Source organism: Drosophila melanogaster, chromosome X (genome assembly GCF_000001215.4).
Source record: "Drosophila melanogaster chromosome X".
Taxonomy (NCBI): Eukaryota; Metazoa; Arthropoda; class Insecta; order Diptera; family Drosophilidae; genus Drosophila; species Drosophila melanogaster.
Window position 1 is genome coordinate 2,296,052 of NC_004354.4, and position 13,854 is coordinate 2,309,905.

At 44.7% G+C, this 13,854-nt stretch overlaps 1 protein-coding gene across 1 annotated transcript in view, besides 1 other annotated feature; it reads left to right on the forward strand.

Moving 5' to 3' along the window:
• Positions 1-13,854, forward strand: part of Raf (Raf oncogene) — a 48,405-nt gene that overhangs the window by 586 nt on the left and 33,965 nt on the right. The window contains exon 2 of the mRNA NM_001103397.3: positions 103-302. The gene's annotated coding sequence lies outside the window, so the exon portion shown is untranslated. The remainder of the gene's footprint in view (positions 1-102; positions 303-13,854) is intronic.
• Positions 12,797-13,854: part of a mobile genetic element that runs on past the window's edge.

Sequence of the window (13,854 nt, forward strand, 5' to 3'; positions counted from 1 at the left end):
ACCTTTTTTAGTCGCTCTCTCAACTCTTGATTGCTCTCTCTCTCCCTCTCTCTGTGCGATGGGAACGTTCTCTTTGCCTTTGCATCGGCCACTTCACTTCAGCGGAGAGCACAGTGGGATAAATTGGCAGTTGATGACCCATTGTTGCATTATTGTGTTTTAACCATAAAGCCAACAAATGCTTGGCGTTCAAGCCCTTCATGGAGTAACGCATATCAACGGATTGTCGGGGATTATCCAACGTCTTAAAGTCAAAATCTTACAAATCGCAGTATTTACCTGGCAAACGTGTTAATCCACAGGTAAGTTGGGCTGAAACCACCCTAAGTCAATATCAAGGGTTTTTTTTTAGATCTTTCTAAAGTTTAATTGTACGCATGTCTTAGCTTCGAATTCTTGTCATCCGAAATGCTTTGTTGTCCATTTGTTCTTGTTCTGGCCCACTGTGCCGCGTGTGAATGAACGTATAAAAAGTGAGAGCGTCGCCTGCCCGACTCATAAACGAAAATCAATGACTCCCAATGCGCGTACCCTTCCCTCACCCCCCTGCGGAGCCCAACGCTTTTTGGGAGTGATAAATGCCGCCTCAGCGTCGTCAGCAGATTTCAGCCTGCGCATGTTTGTCGGCCCGCAAACACTCGCAAACACACACACACGCTCTTCCCGTGATGTTTGTTGATTTGGCTGCATTCAAGAAACGACAGTGCTTGGGGCAGTGGGCATTGTTAGACTTTTAGTCGTTTCAACTCTACTTTCAGTGGGTATCATCCGCAACCAAAAGGAGGAAGGATGAACATTGCATGTGTGTACATACATATGTACATACGCAGTACGTAGTACGGATTACGTATTACGTATGGGCAGTTGCCATTTATGCAAGGTGGCTGTTCCTGCACTCGAACACATGTTTGTGTGGTCATTTGTAATTTGGTCAGGCGAGCAACAAGAAAAAAGGATAATGAAAGGATCAAATGTGCGTAGAACGTACATATAAAGGGTGTGATATCACAATTATTTTCGATGACTTCGTTTAATGTTGGAAAAGTAGACGGGAATGCATTACATCGAAGTGAACTATTTAACTTTGGATAGAACTGTTGTTTTTTGTAGGCATTTGCATTTCTCGCCGCTTCTTCTGCTCCTCCTCCTGCTCTTCGCTTTGGCGTTGGCGAGAGAGCGCCTCGTTGGTCTCTTTGTGTGTTTATGCTTTCAACATTGATACGTGCCACTTTTCGGATGCAGACTTGCGAGAAGCAGCGGGGGGGGGGGGGGGGGAAGAGGAAGTGGCAGAAGCTGGTAGACGGGGGCAACGTGTGGGGACAGCTGGGTGAGTTTGTAATTAATTGCGGCCTTGCCTCCCCTTCACCGCCAAACATCCTCATCCCCGGCAGCCAGGCTCCCTCGCTCGCTCAGGCAAACTCTCTCGCTGAGAAACCAGCCGCCAACAGTTTGTTTTCTTTTCTCGCCGCTCTCATCGTCACTTCCGACTCGTCGGGGGCAGAGGGTGGGCCAGCGGCATACTCTTTGTCTAGTCGCCAATCTCCCCGCACTCCACTTCATTCATGAAGCACAAAGTGTACAGCAGACACTCGCTAAGTGACTAGTGTTTCGTAATTCATTAAGATTTTTGTTGGTTTTCTTCTCTCATTTTTCCCGCACCAATTCTGCACTATTCACAAGTAAAAATGGCACCAACTCTCTTATTTGTGGGCACTAAAACGACCATGAATCGTCGTTCGGTGTTCACTGTACCTGCTGCCAGTAGCCCAAAAACGGACAGTGGCTGAGGCGTCAGCGTCGGCAGAGCAAAGAAAGCGCGCTAGTTACAGTTACAGTTACGTTACAGAGGGCCAAAGACAATGCTAGGCTTGGTTAACGGTAATTACAGCGTTTGTGGGGGGGGGGGGTGTGGTGTAGTGCTCGGGCGTAGCTAGGCAGAGGGATATTTGTTAATACATATGTAGCACTCGAATTCTTTAGTTGGTTTATAATATCATCAAGAATGAGGAAAAAACTAGCTAATTTGTTGATAAATGTTAAGATGCCCCTCTGTTTTAAGTCCTCACTAAGCCCATGAAAAGCACCGTTAATTGAGTGGGATGATCCCCATTGAAAGCGCAGTACTACAGCTAATTCCAATACCACTTTCAATATCCAATTGCTCGCCTTTCAATCGTCGAAACGGTGAACGAAGAGGAGAAAAGATAAGGGTATGTACCGAAATGTGGAAATACCCGAAAGGGCCATTGGAATATGGGATATTGAACCCTAATCGTGAAGACCTCGTGTTTTCTTTGACTCATCAGCCGATTTTGCGATAATGCGCTCTTTTTGGTATCCGTTGGATGATACATAAATTAAATACATAAATGATAACTTATAGAAACACCATACACAACTGTTTAGAAATTTGTGTCAATCACTGTGACTCACTCATGATTGGTGGCTCTATCCACTTGCAACTGCGGACTACGGACTAGGCTAAGAATTGCTTAGAATCGCTTAGCACTGAGAAAAATATAGGTGTTGTTTAGATTTGGTGCTCGGTTCCCAGGACACTCTCCCCAAATTGTCTTTAAAATACCGCATCGCTTGTTTGGAAACATGAAAAACAAACCGCAATGTTTTTCTTGTTGATTATGCATACATACATATGTATGTATGCATGTACATTCGTTTTGCGGTTAGTGGATTTTTTTTGTTTAAGTACCAAAGCATATAGTGATCCGAACGGCAAAACAATGCATTGCAGCATAATAACCTCAAAAGACTTCAAATATTTAGCTACCAAAAAGCGGTTAGCAACAACTACAACAACAACGACCCAAGGGCATGCCTCTTCTTCTTCGTCATTACTTCTTTTTCATTTCGTTCGTCATCTCATTTTTTGTTTCGGTTACTTGTGGTCTGCGATCGAAACACGAAATAAAATCTAAAAGTCGATGTCGAACTCGAAGTTTCGTGCGAGTACGAGTGCAGTTTGCTGGAAGGAGAAGGCAAGATGAAGTTTCTCGCTCCTACTCGCATTATCGTCGCATTGTTGTGTTTGTTTCAAACTATGTTTATGCGTAGACTTCAGGAACTAATTAATTCGTTAAATCCGAATCCATTCACAAATTGTCGATGCTTACACGCTTTCATTTGAATCGAAAACAGACATGGGTTTCCTTACCTCACAATTTCAGGAAACGAGCGGCGCATAAACATTGTAAGAATGCGTGTTTGCCGCCCTTGCTTGCATATGCGTGTATGTGAGTGTGTGTGTGGTTAAATGCAGTTTTGCCTTGTTATTGTTTTTCTGTGGCACGTTTCGATTTGGATTTTTGATTTGTGTGCCATTCGATGTGAGATGTACGTAACGTTGGCCTAAGGTAACGTAATGCGGGCCCATTCTTATGTTTTGCCCGCAAGTTGCAGTCAAACGAGGAGTATTTATGATTTAATTAATTAAATTATTATCGAATATCAATAGCTCGTCAGTTACTGTCGCTCGCTTGTTTGCTTTTTTTTTACCAGTCGAATAACGTCAGAGGTTCGCAGAGCGTCACTGGCTGTGACGTCACTAATGGCTTATCAACTTGCCGACTTTTGGTCGATTTTATTCTCTCTTGGATATCAAAACTGTCGTAAAAATGTGTGGCTTTTATTTTGGTGCTCTTTCTTCCACGGCTATTTCTCGTATTTTGAAGTCGATGGAAATATCGAAGCAAAAACAGGTTTGACGCGGGCAAAAAAGTGTAAAAAATGGAAATCAAAGCCAAGTATCTCAAAGATTCCAAATTATTGGCAAACGTAAACAAACATGACACTCAAGTGGAGCGCACTGAACAACAAGGAACAACAAAACAGCGTACCCGCTAATTCATTCCGCACACTACCACCCCTGAAAATCTATAATTAGCCAGCGAACCACAATCAGCGCGCAAAACAAAGTCCACACGCGTCTAAAAAATATATGTATGGCAAGAAATAGAAAACGAAACCTTGAACCATATTTGGCAAGCAATCCAATGAAAAACTAAATGGTGGAAATAATGCACGAAAACATCAGTTTGCCAGTTGTAATTGGATTGGGCACTTCTTTAAAGCTTCAGAACAAGTGGAAATCTCACTGACATTAGCCAAATTTTCCTCATCTCTCTACATTGATGCCGTTAAGCATGGATTAAGATTGCACCCTATGCAAATATGTATGTACATATGTACATTTGTCTGTACGTATGTATGTATCCCTTCGATACATCATTAAAAGCGGGATTTATGCATTTTTAACATTTGTCCAAATTTGAATAGTGACGTCACAATCTCTGACCGATCTGCTTATCTGTTAACGCCAAAGAGAGAGATAAGCAGATACACTAGCATTTTCATGGACAAAATTGGAATTTCGGAAAATCATAAGCAATGGTCGTTGACGCCGACGTCGCTGCCGCCGCTTGAGTCGACGTCGGCTGCGCTGCCAAAAACAAACGAGCGTCGACCTGTATTCGCGCGCGCTTTTTACGTTTGGTTTTCCTTCCAGCAACAAAAAACAACAGCAACACAACTGCTCGTGTGTGTGCACACAACGGCGGCCAGAAGAATAGCTCTCCTAGCGGTGCTCGCCGAATGTAAACATCTGAAATAACATTAAATAGTATGTTTGGTAATTGATTCGCCATCAGGGAAGTGGAAGCGAATGGCAGCACTCCCTAGGTAACATTTCTGCAGCAGCTATTATTGGTGCCGCAGGTGTAACTGTGCCATCTCAATAATAAATATGTATGTGGGCTTGCATTCAAAGCGTCGGCCTGCCAGCGTGTGTGTGTGTCTGTAAGCCCGACGCTGTGTGCATGCATACACATGTTGCCATTTACTCGCCGTGCTGTTATTGTTCTTGTTGTTGTTGTCTTTTTTGCTTTTGGCCAACAACAGCTGGCGGCCAAAAGCGGCTTTGTAGCTATAAAAGCCATAAAAAAGCGTTGAAGATGCCAAGAAGTCACTCAAAGCCAGCAAAGCCAAGAAAATGAAACGGCCAGGCGGAGCGATAAAGCGAGAGAGTCAGAGAGCGGAGCAGAAGCAGGGGCGCGCACAATCCATCCGAAGAGAGCACCGAAAGAGAGTGCAAGCGAGAGAGAGCGCGAGTCAGTAGTATTTGTATTTGTTTTGCGAAGGGCTCTGCTCATGGGCGTAGCAATAGGGCGGGAGGGGGAATGGACTGTGGGGAAGCGGCAGGTTGCGGCTTTGTGGAGTTATTACCATTCAAAAGGCCTGTGCTTATCAAGTCGCCGCTACCAACTCCTCAATTCTGTGGATTTGGTCGGCATAAAAAGTGGTCACCACGGCCCCATCTTCATTTCTCCCATTTCCCTGTGATACATTCAGCGAGGCTCCTTCATTGTCACACTTTTCTGCATATTTCTTATGACAACGTTCATGGATTTTGATTTCAGTGGAAGCGAAACATATGAACATGCTGCTGTGTGGTAGTTAGTTGTTGGTAGACGGCAGCGTGGAAAGAGAGCGGGGAATTGGCAAGCAGGAGTGGAGTGGATGTGGATTTTCGAGTGAAGTGTGGAGCCGAGTGACGTCGACGTCGGCAGCGATGCCTCTTAACGGACAAGGTTGTAAGCTGCATGTGGCGCCACCCCCTTTCAACGCCCTTCCCCTCTCCATCCAGCCAGCCCACGTTATCATTCTTATTTTCGTATTTTGTTTTATTGGCACTCGCGTGTGCTGCCATTTAGCGCATTTAATTTAATAATTAAGTTGCTGATGAAGACGCGCGTTCTCTTTTGTCTGCTGCGCTTGTGTGTGTGTGTGTGTATGTGTGCAAGCGCGCGTGTGTGTGTGTGTGCCAACAAAAATTGAACGGCAATACGTGACATTGAAAATGTATGCTACGTAGTCCAATACCAAAAGTACGTATGCACACTTGTACATACATACATGCATACATAAGTACATCAGTGCGTCTGTCACCGTTGGGGGAATTTTTGTATTTTTTTTAGGGGATTTACAGCGAAAGCAACCTAAAAAAATCTACAAAATGTAAAGAAGTTCAGCGGGCACACGAAAGTTTCCACAAGCGCCAAAGTTGTATTTCAAATAGATTTCAGTGCGCACAGCTGGGCTCAAATTGCTAGCATCTGCGGCGTTGAGTGCTTGGGGCTCAGTATTCGTGTTAGCCATGTGCATTAATAATGCAAATATGTATGTACATATGTCAGTAGCTTTGGCGCGATTTGAAAAGTAGAAAAGACAGAGAGAGAGAGAGAGAGAGAGCTACATACCTATAGACGACAAGTCAGTCCGCCAAAATCGCACCCATGTACATATGTATGGGCATATATTGTCTTGGCCGCTGCTGTGGCCAAGTGGGCATGTGTATCTGTCCCTCGAGCATTTACAGTGGCGGCAAAGACATTGATGAAATTGTCCGCCCTAAAATGCCGCAGAGAAACGAAAAAAAAAAATCGGACGGACAGACGCAGACAGAGACTGGGACTGGGACGGCCCGAAACTGAAATTGAAACTCAAACGGAGACGAAGACGAAGACGTCTGGTTTTTTTTTTTAATGTTTTTGTGTTGCATTCGAATTTCGAGGCGATCCGATCCGATTCGATCCGCAAAAGCAAGAGCAGGAGCAACAGCAAGAGGCGCTTGATTGATGGTCACGTCACCATCCGAATTCGAATTTCCCTCGCTGTGGCGATACAAAAAAATGGTACACTAGCTGCTGCATTGGTACACTGGGAGTACCATTGGTATCCATCCTTTGCCAGTAAAGCGACGGTAATGAGGACTATGATTGATTTTAATTTGTTTGGGAGCAGATTCCAAACTCCAAAGATAGCCAACGGATTTTAGAGCTACATTTCGTATCTGGCCGAGTGACGAGAGCTGCCAAGACTCGACTCGACGCAAAATATGTATTATCTAAGCGATAAGCGGAGTGGTGTGATTAGACGAGGGCGGTGGAGTGATGTATGCATGTATGTACCCATATGTATGAGTACCAAGCCATCATGGTCGCTTGCGGACGTTGCCCCAAATAATTTGCGGCCGAAATAAACACAACCTTGAATAATGCCAACCTCTAAAGCGCATATCAAACAAATATCTAGAGGCTAATGCCCCACAAATATATTTATTGTTCCACCAAGCACTCTCGCCTCGTGTGCGGTGAGTTCGAGTTCGTTTCTCTTGCTGCTTCTGTTTCTGTTTCGGTTGCTGTCTATCTGACATTGGGTTTCAACTCCGAAGTGCTGAGTCAAAGTATTTTGGCCGCCGGTTAAGCTCGAGGAGTCTCCACAGGTGCGACCTGAGGAACATCCAGTGGCGATGACGCTACCAACCAAATGCCAAGTGAATGTGTAGTGTGTAGCAGATTACCTCGTACGGTTCTAGGGATTATGCAATAGATAGTCGTACTATCTACCCCGGGGGATGTCCTTCGCTATAAGAACTGCGCATGCAAGTTGCTGCATCTGCATACAAACATATGTACATACATACATACATACCTATAAAGTTGGTGCTATTTCATAGTTTGTGCAATTTACTTGCGTTCCAGAAGCAATTTCTGGTGAAATCTAATATCTGGGGTTTTCCAATTTCCGACCAAACACGCCCGAGGAAAGAGAGGGGGCGATAAAGAGTCGTAGGCAATGTGAGGTGGAGTGAAGGAGGGAGGGAGGTAGAGCCGGACAGAGGGCAACAATTATCTTGTCAACCATCTTTTAGTTGGGTGGTTATTTTGCAAAGTAAATACTCACGCATTCACACACACACAAACAGACGCCTGCCCGCCCCCTCCAGCTGTACTATTTCACTCTTTTTACGGTTACACGTGCGCCGAGTTGCTGCCATCTCTTTCTGGCCCGCTGCCTGAATGGCGAGAGCATTTGGCCTGGCTCTCTCTCTCTCCATCTCTCAAGTTTGTCCGCTTCGATTTTGGTATTCGGTGGTGAGAGTAGGTCGACCTGCGTATACCCTTATTTTGCAGGAGATCGAAATCGACTAGAGGAACGCGACAATCACTTTGATTGTAAAATGCATCGATTTAATCGTCTTTAACTCACAGCTTATTACCGTATTAAGCATATTTTATTGGTTGTTAAATGAATTAGGTATTCGTAAGTTTTAGTTCTGCTTCAGTGACGATGCTCATGGGGTACTCTACTTTGCAGGGTATTCCGGCTGTTGCGTAGTTGTTGCCTTTGTCCACGCTTCTCGTTTTTTTTTTTTTATTGCGGTTTTGCATTTAGAAATTGATGATGAAGTCGCTGTGTGTATGTGCTTTTTTTCGTGCGTGTGGGAAACGTTTTTCCTTTTAAATTGAAACTGTAACACGAAATGCCCCTTCTCCCGCTCCATCGCTCGCTCCTTGCCCCTCTCGCTCGCTCTTTTAGTGCCGTGAAGAAAACATTTTTATGGTCTTCTGTTTTAGCTGCGGAGTGTCTTTAAATGCGTTATTCGACTGATTTTTATTTGTTTCGCCCTCTCCAACGCCTTTCGCCGTTCAGTAACTCCAACTCCTTCCTCCATTAGGAAAATTCTTGGCATATTTTCGTTTGATGATACATATCTGCGCCCATTGTAATGAACACAGTGCTCTTAAATAATGTGTGCTTCCTTACGAAGATTATTTATTTGGGAAAATGCTTATGTGCGTAATTGGTTAACCGCAAATTCGGATTATAAATACTTACGCATGCTTGGGTGTATACCAACATACATACATACATACATGCATATCTTAATATAACATAATTGGAGTGTCACCCAAATGTTTCGAAAATGCGAATGCGGATGACATCATGCGGTAACCTCAAAAGATCCGTTTCTCGCCGTGTATGCGCCTTGTGTGATTAGTATTTTGCCTCTAATTATGTTTCTCATTTTCCTTAATTTGCCGCTTTCCTCTCGTCGTCTTTCGCTAATTCCCAACAGGTTTTGTGCAAAACGCATTTTCAACTTTGTTGCACTACGTGTTGTGCTAACAAAAACAATAACAATAATAATAACAACAACAAACAACAGCAGCAATACAAGCAATACAAGCAAACACAAAAAGCGACAGCAACAACAATTTCAGATGAGCAAGGAAATGCCGGAAGTTCACCGAAGACAACAAAAGTGGTTTTACTTTGTGAATTTTTACTTCCCCCAGCTTTTGTCAATTTTGATTTCCATTTCGCTCATTGCAAAAGCACATAAACAGCAACAAATTGTGAGGCGGCTGCCTCGAATTTCGTATAAATTCCATGCGTAATTGCGTTTGGGCATAAACAAATTACATTTTTCTCGCATTGAGCGCGTGTTTCTGTGTTTTTGTGTTTTTGTTTTCGATTTTACGTCTGAGTCTGGGATTTCTCAAGATCAGCTTGGTTGGACTTGGAGGTTGCTCGATGAGTCGGGGAAGCGTGGAAAGCGGTGGGTAATGGAGGGGATGGTGAATACGGGGGGGGGGGGGACTGACAGAAATATCTTGATAATTCCAAAGACAAACACAATCGCATAACCCGAAATCTTCGATGTGGGAAAGTAATTTCTATTTTTCGGTTTCAGTTTCGGTTTCTCCGCATTGTTTTGTAATATATATGTATGTACGTACATATTGTATGTTTCATTTGTGTGATAAGTAGTTCCATTGTTGTTACGTTCTTATAGAGCACACTACACTTCTTACCTTACCTTACCTTACCTTTACTTTTTGCAATTGGGGTCAAAACCTGTTGACATACGCATTTAAAATGGGTTAAAGACAATTTCAATAGAAGCCAATAACAAAACTAATAACATTAACCAGCCGAGGGAAAAACATAAAAACTATAACAACAACAAAGAGCCAGCCGCTAGCTTACAATAACAACAACAATGCGGGCGCGGAGATGGGGTGAGAGAGCAGAGAGGGCGAAGAAGAAGAGCGATTATCTTGAAATGAGACCAATGCGCACACACACGTGTGGGCCTCACACACACACACACACACACAAACAGTCGGGCACACAAAGTTAAACGGCCGCGCAACAATGACGACGCTGACGTCGACGTCGCAGTCGACAGGGCAACACGCTCTCTCTCTTCAAAAGAGTGACCCTAAGAGAGCCATGTCGAAAGAGAGCAATAGCAGCTAAGCGACGAAAACAAAATAAAACCAAGCCAGCGAAAATACTCTGTTTTTTTGTCGTTGGTATCCCATTTGATTACTTTTTTGTTTATTAATTTGCCTGTCCAAGAAGAAAAAACAAAAAACTGAGCTTGGCCAAAAAAGAGAGCGCAGCGCCCTTCACTCGAAATATGTATGAATATGCACGAAATCCTAACCCAACAGCATGGGCCACACCATTAGCCAGCTGCGAAGAAAGTCACTGGTGGTTGGTAAGGATGTGGCCAGGACTGCTCTGATTCGAATGGGTTTCATCTATTTAATAATAGTACAAGTGCGCCACATACTGTGTCCAAAGTCCAAGGTAAATATCCAAAAGATACTGGAATGAATATTGGAATGTCTGTGTTTTGGTCCCATGTCCTTAGGCAACGATCTTTTCCAGTACAACTCTTGGATCCCAAAGTCACTTGGGATCTGCGGCAAACACCTAAATCGCTGACCGCACTTGTGTGTGTGTCTGTGTAAGCCCAACAGTTTGCGATTGCGACGGTTGCGCGCGTGTGTGTGTGTTTGTGCAATTATACTGGTTTGCTGTGCATGGCCGACAATCAAATGTTGCTTGAGTTTGGCGTCGTTCCTCTGTCTTTGCTCTTTGCCTGTCTTTTTGTCTTTTTGCCTTTGTGTCTTTGCTGGCGTTTTGTGTTTGCTGTCTATGCTTTTGTTTGTTTGGCTTTGTGTGTTTCCTCGTTGCCGGAGAAGTGCAATGAGTACGGGCATCTCCCTCTCGCTCTCACTACCGCCCTTGTCGACCCTCCCCCCCCCCCCACCAATCACCACTGGGGACCCACTCGCTACCGTCTGGCCCACAAAACTGAAGTTGTACAACTTAAATGGATTTTGCACGCTCGTTTCTCCGCTCGCTTCGTTTTGGAAATTGTTGTGTTTGGTATTGAGTTACTCTGGGGTTGCCGCCCTCCCCCCTCAACACCGCCCCTCATCGCCAACACGCCCCAAAAAATAGAGTTTAACTTTCTAGGGCTTCCAACTGGCGACAAATGAATACCGATAATTGAGTGCTGAATCGAACATGAATCTTGGGTTCTCGAAGTGCTCACCTTCCTTATCCTTATCCGCCCGGAGCCCCTTATCAATGCAGATGGAAGCCATCATTGGCGGCCTTAGATGGCGAACTTAACACTAAAGAGCCCTACACACTCTTTGAACTGTTCACATTGAGTGACATTGATGGGCATTGGGGCATCGGGGAGCCATCGTTTTTCGAAATGCGCTAGTGAGCAGGGGAGGGGGGTTAGCGAGGGAACGGGGGGCTCCATTGGGTTGTGAAAAGCCATTTGTAACCAGTTTGCAGGCACACATTTTCGAGATTTTCGCCAATTGCTGGCTGAACTAGCCCACCGCAGTTATCGGCCATAGAGCGTCTCATAATTAATAATCAACGTTTTTCTGTATCTCTACGCGGTGCCCGGTTCGCGCTGTCTCTTTCTGCACGGCTCTAGCCGTCTCCCTCCCTCGCCTTGTATCCGTTGTGTTGTGTATCCGTGTTTGGCAGCCACGACGAGAGGCAATAAAATAAAGGGCCAAAGGCACTAGGCGCTGCAAACAAAGCAAAGGGCCAGGGTGTCCTGAATTGTTGGGGTGCGGGGCGAGGAGCGGGGCGCGGGGCACAGTGCTCGACTACACGGCGAAAAAATGCATACTACTTAGTTCGTCTGAGTGAGCAATTGAATACGAAGGATTTCTTCGAGTGTGTGGCATACAATGCGTTTTTGCGTGTCGGTTTGTTGCTTTTGGCAGGGTTGTCACTGGCCACGTCTCAAAAGCGGGCAGCAATTAAGCAGGGATTATGCCGAAAGAGGGTTTCCTTCTATCGGGGGGTTTGTTGTTCAGGAAGTGGCAAAATCGTTTAATGACGATATGCTCGAATTTTGGGTTGCTAAGTCAACGAGAACTTGTTTTCAATTCCCTTGAATGCCACTCGGGAGTCTATTTATGTACACAAATGTATGTAAATGGTTAGTCACACTGTTTATCGTACGTAAAAGGTACCTACCTACATACATACATCGCTATTTGCGTACTAGATTCACTTCTGGGAATCCGTTAGGGAAAAGTGTTTGCCAAACTAGATAAGAAACTAAATTAGCCCATATTGCCCGAGATAGCGTCTTTGATTTCGCTAAACCTTTCAGCCTAATGTCTAACCTAGTTTCCTGAAGAATTCGCGCTTGCTCGTACACATGTATGCATTCATTTCAATGGGTTAGCGAGTATGTATGTACATAAATATGTATGTATGTATGTATGTTCGGAAGAGGTTAAGGGACTATCATTCTGGGAAAGGAAAGATCTCCAGACTCCGTTGGCATTGACCTCTCGCCTGCTGTTGCTTTGCCCCTCCTTTCTCCTCCCTCGTCGTCCTGCGACTCACATGTGCAGCTGTTCATCGAGTCAATCACAATCGGGATCACAGGTAGCCTTACTCACACAGATGCAGTGGCGGCCGAGATCCCACTGAATATATGTATGTACATATATACATAAATATCGTTAAATGACGAGCTGATTAACAATAAAGGTGAAATGAATAAGTTGAAGTTCACAAATCACCTACAGTCGAGACCAAAGTGATTTAAAGCGATTAAGATTCATGTTTTCTTGGCCGCAGCTGTAGGCACGCGAGTTAAGTCCGTGATCGAGGGTGGAGCCTTTTGTGAAGATATGATGTGTAAATGTATGAAGGTTTTTAAGTTTCAGCAGATAGTTGTAGTGTGAAGATTTCCAATAAAGAATACGACTGACTTTCTTGAAGTTCAAAATCAGTATGAAGTTTATTGTCAGAGAGTGGCTACTCGAGTCCTCCGTTTTCGTCTTATACATAAGTACATAGGTTCTTAATTGTAAGCATAATGAACATGCCGACTCGGCATGTGGCTGGCTAGCTGGGGACAATGTTGCAGTGCGACTTTTGTGTAATGTCAGCATTCGGCCGGAATGTCAGCATTCGGCCGGATGCGGTGTTCCAGTTGCCGTCTTCCCGGTTGAGTGTCCGATGATTTGTTTAGAGGCGTGGGGGTTTAGGGGGTGGGGTGGTAACTCCTCCCCCCCCAGTTCGAAGTGACGGCCATAGCGAAGGTATGGATGACGCGTAGATTGGTACGTGATGATCCTCGTGGATGTGGACGATGTGTTTCGTTCGTCGGTGCAGCCATAAGATGACTGCTAGGAACGTTACCAATCCGAGCAGAGTGTAGAGTGTCCAGGTGTGCTGTATAGTATTGTGATGGACGGCCAGGATTTTATCCATTGTTTGGGTGGCTTCGAGGTGCAGTTTTTCTAGGCTTAGTACCGTAATAGTGGTATTCCTAGTTACTTTTCGCATGGGGGGAAGATCAAAATCCGTCTGTTCAGGGAACGTGTCAACCGTGCCGTCGTAATCGATACCGTTAATCTGTATTGTTTCGTTAATGTATCTGATGATGGCTGACCCCATTATTGAGAGCTCGGAGCCGTTTGTTAGGGATACCTTCAGTTTGTTCACGTTGAATGCGAAGATGTAACCTCTCTCTGCCTCGAACACGTCGGTGATGGGGCCGGTTTCCCGTACATCGCAGGAACTGTTTTCTCCGTTCAAAAGGTGTTCCAGGCATGTGTTGTTCTGTGGTGTATCAACGTAGAAGTTCTCGTCGCACAAGAATGTATTATCCAGTTTGGGGCATTTACGGGTCATATGAAATTT